The sequence below is a fragment of the Marmota flaviventris genome, chromosome 2, assembly GCF_047511675.1.
Source record: "Marmota flaviventris isolate mMarFla1 chromosome 2, mMarFla1.hap1, whole genome shotgun sequence".
NCBI lineage: Eukaryota > Metazoa > Chordata > Mammalia > Rodentia > Sciuridae > Marmota > Marmota flaviventris.
In genome coordinates, this window is record NC_092499.1 from 198057088 (window position 1) to 198071720 (window position 14633).

The window sequence follows — 14633 nt, forward strand, 5'->3', positions numbered from 1 at the left end:
TTTTTTTTTTTTTAATTTCTTTAGTTAGAGGTGTACACGTCTTTGTGTACACCTCTATGTGGTGCTAAGGATTGAACCCAGTGCCCCACGCATGCTAGGCAAGCACTCTGCCCTGAGCCATAACCCTAGCCCAGAACATTTTCATCATCCCAAAAAGAAACCTAGCATCCGTAGTTGTCTTTTCCCCAATCCACAAAATTCCCTCCCTCCCATCCTCATACATACTCCCTCTCTCTCAGGGCTACCTTGGGCAGTCACTAATTTATTTTTTGTCTCTATGGATTTACCTATTCTGGACAATTCATATAAATGAAATTATATAATATCTAGTTTAATTTTTCCACTGGCTTCTTTCACATAGCATGATGTTTTCAAATTCATCCAAGTTACAGCATATAATGCTTCATAGTATTGATATGTATTTTATTTATCTATTCATCAGCACACGAACTTTTAAGTTGCTTCCCCTTGGGCTAGTATGAATACTACTGCTCCAAACATATATGTACAAAATTTTGTGTGGTCATCCATATTCTTTTTTTCTTCTTTTTTTTGGGGGGGTGAGGGCAAAGATTTGAACCCAGGACCCAGGGCTTAACCACTGAGCCACATCACAGCCCTTTTGTAAATTTTTTTTAATTTCAAGACAGGGTGTCACTAAATTGCTGAGGCTGTCTGAACTTACAATCCTCCTGCCTCGGTCTCCCCTCAAGTAGCTGGGATTATAGGCATGCACCACCGAGCCCCACTGAGCATCCAGAAATCAGTGAGCACTAATAAATGAAAACAGGTTTTGGTGATATAAGCAAAGAAGCCTCACAAGAGTGGTAACAAACAGAAAGAAGCCAGGTTCTTTAAAAAACATTTCTTCTCAAAGCACTAGAAATCAACAGTGAGATTTTAATTATGATTAAAACACTAAGAATTCTAATTGAGAAAGTGGACAACATGAAATAAAACATGGGTATTTTAGGAGAGATATGGAAACTAAGCAAAAATTCAAACAGACTATAATAGAAATGAAGAAAGCCTTTAAAAGGCACATCAGGACACTGAATATAGCTGACAGGTAAATATCATTAAACTTAAGATATAAATACAAGCCAGGAGCGGTGGTGCCTATAATCCCAGCAGCTCGGAGGCTGAGGCAGGAAGATCACGAGTTCAAAGCCAGCCTCAGCAATAGTGAGGTGCTTAGCAGCTCAGAGAAACCCTGTCTTTAAATAAAATACAAAATAGGGCTGGGGGGCTGGGGGGCTGGGGCTCAGCAGTAGCACACTTGGCTAGCATGTGTGAGGCACTGGATTTGATTCTCAGCACCACATATAAATAAAAAATAAAAGTCTATCAACAATTAAAAAATTAAAATAGGGCTGGGGATGTGGCTCAAGCGGTAGCGCGCTCGCCTGGCATGCGTGCGGCCCGGGTTTGATCCTCAGCACCACATACAAACAAAGATGTTGTGTCCGCCGAAAACTAAAAAAATAAAATAAAATAAAAAAATCTTTTTAAAAAAATTAAAATAAAAAAAATTTTAAATAGGGCTGGGATGGGGCTAAGTGGCAGAGTGCCCTTGAGTTCAATTCCTGGTACCCCCGCCCCCAAAAAAGATATCATAATATAAACTTTCAAAACTGAAATGCAAACAAAAACAAACAAAACATCCAAGAATGGAATGACAATTACAAAAGGTATAACAAATACATAATGAGAATACCATTTACATGAAATTCTAGAAATAGCAAAACTGGTGATTTAAAGTAGCTGAGATGGAGGTTTCCTTGGGTTGCCAAGGACAGTAGAGAGGATTAACTGCACAGACATACATGGGAACTTTAGGGACAACGGGAATGATTTATATCACAAATGTGATTAATACATTTGCCAAAACTCATTAAACTGTAAATTAAGCTGGAGGAGATGGTACATGCCTGGAATCCCAGCAACTTGGGAGGCTGAGGCAGGAGGACCTCAAGTCTTGAGACTAGCCTCGCAATTCAGTGAGGCCCTAAGCAACTTAGTGAGACACTGTCTCAATAGAAAAATAAATAAATAAATAAGGGCTGAGGATGTATCTCAGCGGTAAAACCCCTAGGTTCAATCCCTCGTACAAAAAAAAGAAATGAATAATTTAAGATTGCTAAATTTTATTATATAATAACTATGGTTTAGTAAATTTTTTATAACCAAGTATTTAAAATAAAGGGAAAATAAACAATGTTTACTGCTAATCTACTGATAATAAAGTGAATTTGTTTTAATAATAAAGCAGGATTATCAAAAAGAAGGTGTACATTTTCTAAAGTATCACCAAATTGAAAATAAATGTTATATTGCTGGTTAAAACCAAGTTTATGTTCAAAACTTTAAGAGCAATGAAAATATTCTATACAAAAAAGCATACAGGGGCTGGGGTTATGTCTCAGTGGTAGAGCGCTTGCCTCGCACGCATGAGGCACTGGTTCAATCCTCAGCACCACATAAAAATAAATAAAATAAAGATATTGTGTTCACGCTGCATGCCTGTATTCCCAGCACCTCAGGAGACTGAGACAGGAGAATTGCGAGTTCAAAGCCAGCCTCAGCAATGGCAAGGTGCTAAACAATTCAGTGAGACCCTGTCTCTAATAAAAATACAAAATAGGGTTGGGGATGTGGCTCAGTGGTTGAGTGCCCCTGAGTTCAATCAAAAAAAGATATTGTATCCATCTACAACTAAAAAATATATTTAAAAAAAGAGGGGCTGGGATTGTGGCTCAGCGGTAGAGCGCTCGCCTAGCATGGGCGGGACCCGGGTTGGATCCTCAGCACCACATAAAAATAAAGGCATTGTGTTGTGTCCATCTATACCTAAAAAAATAAATATTAAAAAAATAAGCATACACCAAAAATGTTCACTGCAACATTATTAATACATCAAAAACCAGATGAAACTGTTTATGTGGGCTTTGGGGGGTTTGTTCTATTTTGTTTTGCAGTAGCAGGAATTAAACTGAAGGTCTCACATGTGCTAGGTAAGCACTCTACCACTCACTGAACTACATCCCAGCCCTACTGTATGTGTGATATATATGTGTGTGTGTGTGTGTATATATATATATATATATATACACACACACACACACACACACACACACATATACATACATACATATATAGTTGTAGATGAATACAATACCTTTATTTATTTTTTTATGTGGTGCCGGTTATCGAACCCAGTGCCTCATGCATGCACTCTACCACTGAGCCACAACCCTTGTCCCCCGCCATATGTGGCTCTTAAAAAAGGTACCAAATGAACTCCAGACAGTTGTTACTTCTGGAATAGAAGCACAATAAACTCAAGAAGAAAAACACAGAGCAGGTACCATGTAAAGATCTTCTTGTGTCTTTCAGGACATATAATATATAATATACAATTATGTATATAAAATATTGTATATTTTTTTTATTTTTTTTCTAGTTGTATATGAACAGCATGCCTTTATTTTGTTTTTTTTTTTAATTTTTTTTTAGTTGGGGCACAATACCTTTATTTTATTTGCCTATTTTTATCTGGTGCTGAGGATTGAACCCAGCCCCTCACACGTGCTAGTTGAGCTCTCCACCGCTGAGTAGAACCCTAGCTCCTATTTGTTTATTTTTATGTGGTGCCAAGGATTTAACCCAGTGCCTCACATGTGCCAGCCCCTATATAGCATCACTTTAATGCTCTAAGTTTAAAAACACATCATGACCCAGGCATAATGGTACACACCTACATTCCCAGCTAATCAAGAGACTGAGGCAGAAGGATGCAAGAAGATCACAAGATAAAGGCCAACCTGAGCAAGGTAGCAAGATCCCATTCATGGAATCTCTCTCAGTATAACAACATCATTTACAATTATTCTAATATTTGTATTTGAACTGGGGGCTGTGCGTGAAGCACACCTAACAGAAATTCATTCTCACCAGCCTAAAATAAAGAAAATAGAAATTACGGCTCTTAACAAGTCATTTCATTAGTTATCATGCATTTATAATGAGTGGGGGAGAACCTAGTCTATTAACAGGCAACTAATAGCTCTGTAATAAAGAACCAGACCTGTCAAACACAGAAACTTAAAGCTGCTAAAAAATCTGAGCTCTTCCATAAAATGTGTAAATTGATCATGATGAAGAAACTGATGGCAAGATGAGACTACTACTCCTACTAGCTTCCATGCTAAAAACACTGGTCTTTCTGGTTTTAAGTTTGACAGCTATTATGTCCAAGTAGGTAACTTTCAAAATTAACAAGAGGTGATTTTCCTACACACAAATTAAACCTAAAATTGTTTGGTTTTTAAGGTCACTAAAATTGTTTGGTTTTTAAGGCAGAACAGTTTTACAAAATTTCCACAAATATGGTTCATATTTTAATTAGAAGACAAAAGCAGAATTTATAATCAATACAGCTATCTTAAACTTCAGTAATTAAATTTCAAATGAAACTGAGGGTCAGGAATTAATAAAGTTCTCGCAACTTAGAAGGCTATTATTGTGCCATTAATACATATTTCACATCAAGATTCTCAACAAGATTATGGCAGAATACTAGAAACCAGAATTTTAATTAAATGATATATAAAGGCAAACGATAATTATCCTGGCCTTGATAATTCCGTTTTGTTCATTTGCAGTTGCTGGGAACAGAACAAGCTTTCTGAGTACGAGGCAAGGACCCTACCAAGAAGCTACTTTCCCTGCCCTTTCTCTATTTTGAGACAGGGTCTCATTAAGTTGCCCAAATTGACCTCAAACATGAGATTCTCCTGCCTTAGTATGCCTAGTAGCTGGTATTACAGGTGTGAGTCACTGTGCCTATCTTGAACATTTCTTAAACCAGTTTTTCTATCATCTGAGTTAAAAACAGGAACACTATACAGTTGAATGAAGGAATGAAAAGCATTGCCAAGTCCGGGAGAGGTGGTGCATGCCAATAATCCCAGTGATTCCAGAGGCTGAGGTACAAGGCAACTAGCAAGACTATCTCAAAAAAAAAAATAAAAAGAATTGTGGATATAGCTCAGTGACAGAGCACCCCTGGGTTCCATCCCTAGTACCATATTAAAAAAAGAAAACTGAAATTTTCATGAAGTAAATCCTTCAACTCTGAAGAGACTGCAGTTCAAAAAGTTAATTTTAAGACAATGAATCATATCACAAGCTAAGATTCCAAAAATCCAGGATTTTTGATGAATAACCACAGGCATATTTTCATTGCTGGAGTAATATCATCTAAAAAGATTAGTTCAAGATATTAGGGACCAGGGATGGAGTTCAGTAATAGAGCTTTGAGAAGTTACCATGTGAGAGGCCTTGGGTTCGATCTCCAGTACCACAAAAAAATAAAGGTAGGAAAAAGAAAGATATTAGGACAGGGATGTAACTCAATGACAGAGTGCTCGTCTAGCGTGTGCACAGGCCCTAGGTTTAATCCTCAGTGTAGCAAACAAAAAAAAAAAAAGAAGTTCAAGACTATATGCCTTACAAAAACCTTCAGAAGTTATTCAATTAAATATATGCAAAGAAGCTTAATAGTTAATAAACATAGCTTTTTTAAAAAAGCTAAAACATACAAACAGCCTTTCTTATAAGTTCTAAAATAAATTTTAGGGCTTCTACTTTAGAACATGAAAGAAGAATAGGGTCTATCCCACAATGAACAAGTGGGCAAATTATGAGAAATTATTCACATATTGAAAACCAGGCAGTGAAAAAAATCATGGTTCCTGAAAGTAGGGAAACAATATGGAGAAGGGTATAATACAACATGAGATCCACCTAAAACCTTCTACCAGGAAGCAATTTCCAGCACAAGGAATGAAAATCCAAACAAGCCCAGCAATCTTGCAAAATTGACAAAATAACCAGACTCAAAGTGGCCACACTGGCTAGACTGACTACACAGCAATTTACAAGTGACTGACAAGACTGGCAAAATGATTCAAAATTTTGTATTAAAATGTGAAAGATTATAATCCTAGCAACTTGGGAGGCTCAGGCAGGAGGACTGCAGGTTCATAGTGACCCCAACAACTTTACAAAACTTGTCTCAAAATAAAGAGGACTGAGGACATAGCTCAGTGGTAAAACACTCCTAGGTTGAAACCCAGGACAAAAAAAAAAAAAAGATTAGTTTAGCCAAAAGAGTAAACAGGAGTGGGGATGGGGGGTTTGAAAGACTTAATACCACTTGATTTTTTATTTCAAGTCCTACTATAAAAAGCTCTACAGGACTTACTATAAAATTCTGTAATCCAGACAATGTATATAGGCCTAAATATAGACAAAAGACAGAGACTGATCAAATATGGTCAACTGATTAGATTACCAAACAATCCAATGGAAAAAGGAAAATCTCAACAACAAATAGCCCTAGAACTGAATATCTGCATTTTAAAAACTGATCCAGGCACTGAAGAGATAGCTGTAGCGTAGACTCATGTCTAGCATACACATGCCCATGGGTCAATCCCTAGCACCAAAAAAAAAAATAATAATCCTCAACCCTTTCTTTGCACCATTCACAAAGTTAAATCAAAATGGATCATGGATCATAGACCTAAATATAAAGCTGAAACCATAACCATAAAATGTCTACAAGAAAACACAGGGCCAGTCTCAGCACCTTAGCCAGATCTATCTCAAAAAAAAAATAAATAAAAAGGGATAGGGATGTAGCTCAGGGATAGAGAGCCTCTGGATTCAGTTCCCAGCGAGGGGGATGGTGGAGAGACAACAAAAACTGACAGTACTTTCAACACATATCTTAAAGGACCTAAAATATTTTTCAAAAGAAAATTACACAGGTCAATGAGAAAGCAAATCACTCAACTGAAAAACAATGACAAAACATTTGGACACTTTTAAACAAAACATACATGTTAATAAACATAAAAAAATTATTCTCAATATCATTAGTCATCATAAAAATGTAAATTAAACTCATGATGTGATACTACCACTCCCCCATTAGAAGAGCTAAAATTAAAAAGACTAATAATATTAGTCTACAGGGAAAGCTGTAGAACTTGAACTTTCATAAATTGCAAGTAGATTATAAAATGGTACAGCCACTCTAGAAAAATTAGAAAAGTTTCAGTTTACTATAAAGATTAATATATACTTAAGACCCTGCAATTAACACTCTTGGGTCTTTTACCCAAGAGGGAAAAAGAGAAAAATCAACCCAATGACTTATACTGAATGTTCACATCAGCTTTTTTCATAATAGCCTAAACCAGAAATACAAGTTGTTATATTCACACACAATAAAATATTACTCAACAATAAGAAATAAACTATTGATGCACATAATATCAATGAATCTTAAAAATAATACCTATGCTGTCAGGCGTGGTGTATCATGCCTATAATCCATGTGACTCGAGACTGAGACAAGAGGATCACAAGTTCCAGGCCAGCCTCAGCAACTAAGCAACCCCCTAACCAACTCAGTGAGACCCTATTTCCAAAAAAAAAACACAAAAAGCTTAGGGATAAATCTAAGCATACAGACACCAGTTTTTAAAACATTTTTAGTTATACATGGACACAATATCTTTATTTTGTTTATTCATTTTTATATGGTGCTGAGGATCAAACCCAGTGCCTCACATGTGCAAGGCAAGCGCTCTGCCACTGAGCCACAACCCCAGCCCAATATAGATACCATTTAACCTAGCAGTCCTACTTTCAGTAATGGGTCCCCCAGCAATACAAAAAATATACACTCGCAAGTTTATTCACTGTAGCATTATTTTAATTACAAAATATGGGAAGCAACTGACAGTACCCATACATAAAAATTGTTTGACTATAAAAGTTAATGAGATGACATAAGTAAAGGGAGAATGAGAAATAACTAATTTAATAGGTATCCAGAGTTCTGCTTTAGGAAGATAAAATGTTCCGGAAATGGAAGACTGATGGCTGCACAGCAATATGAATGAACTCCATGCCATTGAACTGTATACGTCAACATGGCAGATTTTGTTATCCAAAATTTACCATAATTAAAACAAAATGAATAGGAAAGATCTCTTTGATATAATGCAGCATTCTTTCCAGGAAAACTCAGTAGGGGGATGGGGAAGCAAAATGCAAAGACTATATACTATGCCATCTTTTGTCTAAATAAAAAAAAAATGTATATATATTTTATTTTTACATATATATATATATATATATATATATATATATATATGCATGCTTAGAGAGAGAAAGGGCGGGGGAGAAAGGAGAAGATAAACCAGAATGTTACTTACGAAGAATAAGAAAAGATAGCGTAGAAGGGATACAGAAAAAAATACACCTTTTGTGTAATTTTGACTGGGGTGGGGGTGGGAGGGGTAATGCTAAGGATGGAACCCAGGGCCTCAGCATGCTAAGCAAGCACTCCACCACTGAGCTATGCCCTCAGCCCCAGTTTTGACACTGAAAGCATACTAACATTCTACATACTCAAAAAATAAAACCAACCAAAATTAAAAAGGGCACAAAAAACTTTGAAACTCAAGCAACAAATAAATTAACCTAATTTCAATTCATATATAGACCATAGTTAGATTATGTAGAAAGTAAGGATGGGAAGGAGAACATGGAAGAAAAGAAGGAGGGATAAGGAGGGATACATGGTCAATCCAAGTTTTGGGGGTGTGTTTTGTTTGAAGTGGTACTGGGGACTGACCCAGAAACTTGTACATACTAGGCAAGCACTCAATCACTAAGATACACTCATAGCCCTCAATCCAAGTAATTTAAGAACAAAATTTTAATGATTCACTCTTGTCATGAGCAAAATTTGAGGGTAGAGGGATTTGCAAACAAATCTTCCACTCATTTTAAATGAGTTTATTAGGACTAGGGTGTAGCTCAGTGATAAATTTCTTGCCTAGAATGTACTACCCAAAGTGTACCACAAAAAGTTTATTGTAGTAAAATAAACAAAGCAATTCTGAAATTATAGAGTTGATGTGTAAATGTATTAATAATGTTGAAGGCCAGAATTCTCACAGCATAAGACATTTAAAATATGAAATACAAACCCTAAGAAAAAACACTAGACATAAAGTTGGGAATATTGATATAAACTCATGATTTCTAAAATATGTATATGCATGTTTCTGTGAACATGACTATGCATGTGTGTGTGTACAGCCTGCATATTTCCTAGCTCTGTCTACTAAAAGGGCCAAGATGAGAAGACAACTCAAGAGCAATAAGGACATTTACCACCCATAGTTCCTGGGTCTCTAATACATAAGGACACAGGAACCCAGTTGAAAGAGCGTAATGGGACCCAGACAAGGTGGAATAAGCCTGTAATCCCAGCAACTCAGGAGGCTGAGGCAAGAAAATTCTGAGTTTCAGGCCAGATGTGGCAACAGAGGGGAGCCTGTGACAAGAAAAGAAGAAGGGAAGGAAAGGGGAGAGCTTCACTGGCCAAACCTACAATTTGAGCAACATAATAAAGTAAAGTAATTAACTGTAAACTATTCAAAACATAATAATTCATTAGTCCATACCAATAAATAAAGCTCTGGATTACAGAATAATGCTAAGAGCTCACTGGTAAATGTAAAAGGAAGGCTGAAATGAGAAAATAACCAATTTGCAACCATCACAGTAAAAAAAAAAAAAAGCTGGATCAAACAAGATTCATCAATGAATACTAAATCTAGGAAAAACTGAGTAGAATCACAATATCTGTATTATCTCCTATAGACACAGTTTATTGCTGGGGTCAAGGACAGGCAGATTACAAGTGGAGAAGCCTGGCAACACCTTGGCCAAGTGGTCCAAATTAGCATCACAGCAAGGGACAGATAGACACATGCCTCCCGAATTTATGTTCTCAGGATATAACATCACCTATACAATATTTCAGCCAAAAATACAAAACCTAAATCTAATCACAAGGAACCTTCAGACAAGTATAAAACAAAGAACATTCGGGCTGGGTTTGTGGCTCAGTGGTAGAGAACTTGCCTAGCACATGTGAGGCACTGGGTTTGATCCTCAGCACCACATAATAGTAAATAAATAAAGATATTGTGCCCATCTACAACCAAAAAAAGTTCAAATAAATAAATAAATAAAATGAAGAACATTCTATTAAATGGGGCTGGGGAGGTAGCTCAGTGGTAGAGTCCTTGGCTAGCATGCACAAGACCCTGGTTTCCATCCCCAGAACAGTTCATTGCTGGAGATGGGGGGGCTTCAAAAATGTCAATATCATAAAAAATAAAGAAAGGCTGTACAAATATCCCAGGAAAAAAAGAGGTTTAAGAAAAATAGTAACTAAGTAGTACCTGATCTCAGGCGGGATTCTGCACAGGAAGAAAATGTTATGAGACTTAATTATATCAAATGGTAAGGCTGGAAAGTGGACAAGTTTGTAGCAATGTCTATTTATGAAGCTGTTAACTGTACAATGGTTATATAAAAGAATTACTCTGTTCTTCAGAAATACAATAGAAACCTTAGAGAAAAGTAACACAATCTTATTACCCTCAGATTGCTCAGAATGTAGAGGGAGAGTGGGAACAGGAAAAAAAGAAGAGGCAAGAGAACCAGCACACACGAATCAAATAATACAAGTACGTGAGTCTAGACAAAGGATATCTCAACTTTCTTCATACTATATATTTATAACTGTTGTAAATATGGAAACCAATTTCAAATAAAGTTGAAAAAACTACAGAGAGAAGGAGAAGGAAAAGGGGAGGAAGTGTGGAATGAATTTAATAAAATCCTGTTATATGCATACATAAATGTACCAAAGGGAATTTCACCTTTATATATGTAGAAAGTACCAATTAAAAATAAATAAAGGAGGGGCTGAGGCTGTAGCTCAGTGGTAGAGAGCCTGCCTAGCATGGGTGAGGCACTGGGTTCAATCCTCAGCATCACATAAAAAATAAATACATAAATAAAGTTATAAAAACATATCTTTAAAAATAAAAAAGCAAAAGGAAGATCAATAGAGTAAAGGAGGGAGAGTGGAAGAGGAAGAAGATAGGGATTAAAACCAAATTCCTTGTATATATGATATTGTCAAAATGAACTCCTATATATAATTAAAATGCTCTAATTAAAAAAAAAAAAAAGATGGAGATTATTCTCTGCTATGTCCAGAACAGAACAGAATGTGTACATATCATATTTAATTAAGGGATTTTGTAGGGAAGTTGCAAGAGCTACGGCTGGTGGCTTACATGGATTCCCAGATAAAGCACCATTTTGAATGTCAAGAAAAGGGAGTTTATGAATTACATACACATCTCCCTCTACCTGTGATGGGGATGGAAAGCAGGATTTCCTACATGCTCAGCAAGCACTTTACCAAGGACTTATACCCCCAGTACCTGTACTAATTTTTCCCCTGTTAAACCAGAGAAAAAAATTTATTTAGGAAGATCTAACAAAATTATAAGCAGGTACAAAAACAATAGATAAGTAAGCAGTAAAGACCCATGAACAAAAATAAGCATGAAATTATGGGGTCTTGGCCTGAAGGAAGCTAAAATTAGAAACAGAAAGTAGAACAAATACAAAAGACAGGAAAATAGCAAACCAGATAAGTCCAGTTTACTAAATATATCAAAGAGGGGTAAGATTCAAAGAAAACTCAGATTTCCAAATGAGCTAACCAAGAGGATGGTATTACTAACCAAAATAAATTTAACTAGCTCAGCAAACATAACTGCTTTCTAAGCTATCAAACTTTTTCTATTTTTTTTTTTCCTATTCTGCTGCAATATTAAAGTGAAGAAAGGGGTTAGATAAAATGTTATTTGCCAGTACAAGATGGGGAAAATAATCTTCACAAGGTAAACAGTCAACACGGGTGAGGGCTGATTCAGATTTTGACTAAACACCCTTAAAATAGCCACTGTTGGAGTGTGTGTGTGTGTGTGTGTGTGTGTGTGTGTGTGTGTATTCACTTGAATATTCCAAGTCCACTCATTCAACTAGTATTTGGTGGGGGGAAGAGGGAGTACTGGGGATTGAACCCAGGGTCACTTTGCCACTGACCTACAACCCAAGCTCTTTTTTTTTTTTTTTTTTTAAAGACAGGGTCTCACTAAATTGCTGAGGCTGTCCTCAATCCTCCAGCCTAAACCTCACCCGACCCCCAACCCCAGTTGCTAGGATCACAGGCATGAGTCACTGCACCTGATCTATTATCCTTAAAAAGAAAACATCAAGCACCAAACAACTTTAAACAAAATTACAAATTAAATAAAAGGGTAGTATCTTCAGAAGATTAAAGTCAAAAAATTATAATGAATCAAATAGAAAGGAATTAGTTACCTGGCTATGCAGTCAAATGATGTTCAAGTGGGAGTTTATTTTTAATGGTCTCCGAGTCCACTGTTGAGCAAATATTTTGATTCTGTGGACAAAAAAATAAAGAAGGTTCAATTTTATTGTCCTTTCTTCACGTAAGAATTAGTATTAGTCAAACTAACCGTTCCCATCTGTCCCTTCCCTGAACATGTGAAACAAACTAAATGTATCAAGTACAATGCCAATCTTCCTAGAATTTGAGTAGATACCTTACTTAGCCATCTATAATACTTCCACTGGCGTGCGCGGGGGGAGGGGGGTCAGGCATGACATACAACAATACACTTCCATCACTGTTTCTACACATGGATAGTGCAAAGTGGGGTATACAGAGGAGACCAGCTCCAAGTCCTGAGAAGTAATGAAAATGATGAGTATTCGGAAACTGTAGGTATCCTCATACACCCAAATTCAGGAAACGTACAAGGGAAGAAAAGTCCCAGATGTTTCTTACCCTCTATTAAAGTATGCATTTAGGTTACCAAAAATGAGTGTGTGCAAGTGAGAGTGTGTGTTGTATGTCTGTCTGTCTGTCTGAGGGGGCGGGGAGTTTACAGGATATTAAGCCAGAGACACTATATTACTGAGCTACATTCCCTGGCCCTTATTTTTTATTTTGACACATGGTCTTGCTAAATTTCCCAGGCCAGCCTCGAACTTTAAACCCTTCTGCCTCAGTCTCCTGAATTGTGAGATTACAGGTGTGCACCCGAGTGCCTAGTCGAAAAAGAAATATTTTAAATGGAGAAATTAGGGGCAATTTTTCAAAATAATATACACTCAAATACATGATCATATAAATAGCAGAATTTTGCACATCAAGAAATAGGAGCGGGGGGCTGGGGATGTGGCTCAAGCAGTAGCGCGCTCGCCTGGCATGCGCGCAGCCGGGGTTCGATCCTCAGCACCACATACAAACAAAGATGTTGTGTCCGCCAAAAACTAAAAAAAAAATAGATATTAAAATTCTCTCTCTCTAAAAGAAAAAAAAGAAAGAAAGAAACAGGGCTGGGGTTGTGGCTCAGCGGTAGAGCGCTCGCCTAGTACATGTGAGGCCCTGGGTTTGATCCCACAGCACCAAATAAAAATAAAGGCATTGTGTCCCTTTACAACTACAAAAAAGTAAATAAATAATTTTTTTTTTAAAGAAAGAAATAGGGAGCAGCTTCTGGTAAAACAAAGAAGTAAGCTAATAAAAACATTCACCTCTCCTTATGAATTCACAAGTTTAACAGTAAAGTAACATCGATATCAAGACAACAACCATGACTACCATATGCCCTAAAGTTAAAAGCAGTCATGCTAGAATTGGCAGGGCTAACAGGAAAGGGCATAGAAAAAATGATACATTCATAAATTCCAAGGAACAAACATATTATAGGCTATGGTCAATTTACATAGAGTACACAGGGATCAGATAACCACAATCCTGATGCAAAGTATGAATGGTCATTGCACTTTTGAAACCCAAAATAAAGAGGAGAAAATGGAGGGGGGAGGGAAGCACATCATATATGGTTTTTGCAAAAGGTAAGAGGAGTAACAGTGCTGTGCAATGACATGCCTATTTGCAATCTCAGCTCCTAGTTTATAGTGAGATATATGCCAAAAGTAGGCTGGCAACATTTAGAGCCTGGAATCCATCTTCCAATCTATAATAATATGATTAATTGTTAACATAACAGTTACAGAACAGAAGCTTTAGAGCAGTCCAGATCGAGACTCGATTCCCAGCTCTTTCACTTACTTGCTAGGCTTGTAATCTAGGCTTACTAAACCTGGTCAATTTAAGATTCCAGGGCCTCAAAAAAGAGAGAGAGAGAAAAGGTTAAATGGAGGGGTCATTTGATAAAGCTCTTGTGAGAATTAAATGAAAATACATAAATGACTTATTGGTACCTAGCATAGCACACAAAACCTCAAAAAAAATTATTGTTAACCAAACAAAATGCAGACACACAATATAACAAGAATTTCCAAGCACTTTTAAATAAAAGTAAAATTTAAAATAAAAAAAGTAAAATCATTTGTTTCTGTTTTCAAAATTGTTTTTGAATTTTTGTGCTGTCCCATTTAACTAGAGGAAAATATAGGGGAAGATAGTCAGAACTTCTGTAAAGAACTTCTAAGATTTTTCTGGCCCTCATTTTAAATCAGGTTTCACTTCAGATTTTTTTTTTTAGTTGTTTTTGTTGTTGTTGTTGTTTGTTTGTTTTAATATTGTTGCTGTTGTTCTGTTTTTTTAGAAGGGT

The 14633-nt window shown here is 36.5% G+C and overlaps 1 protein-coding gene across 6 annotated transcripts in view; it reads right to left on the reverse strand.

Annotated features, from left to right (window-relative positions):
- Ncoa3 (nuclear receptor coactivator 3) overlaps positions 1 to 14633 on the reverse strand; it is a 121201-nt gene that overhangs the window by 53957 nt on the left and 52611 nt on the right. For all 6 annotated transcript variants that reach the window (XM_027954376.2, XM_071609012.1, XM_071609011.1 and 3 more), the window contains exon 2: positions 12346 to 12427. The gene's annotated coding sequence lies outside the window, so the exon portion shown is untranslated. The remainder of the gene's footprint in view (positions 1 to 12345; positions 12428 to 14633) is intronic.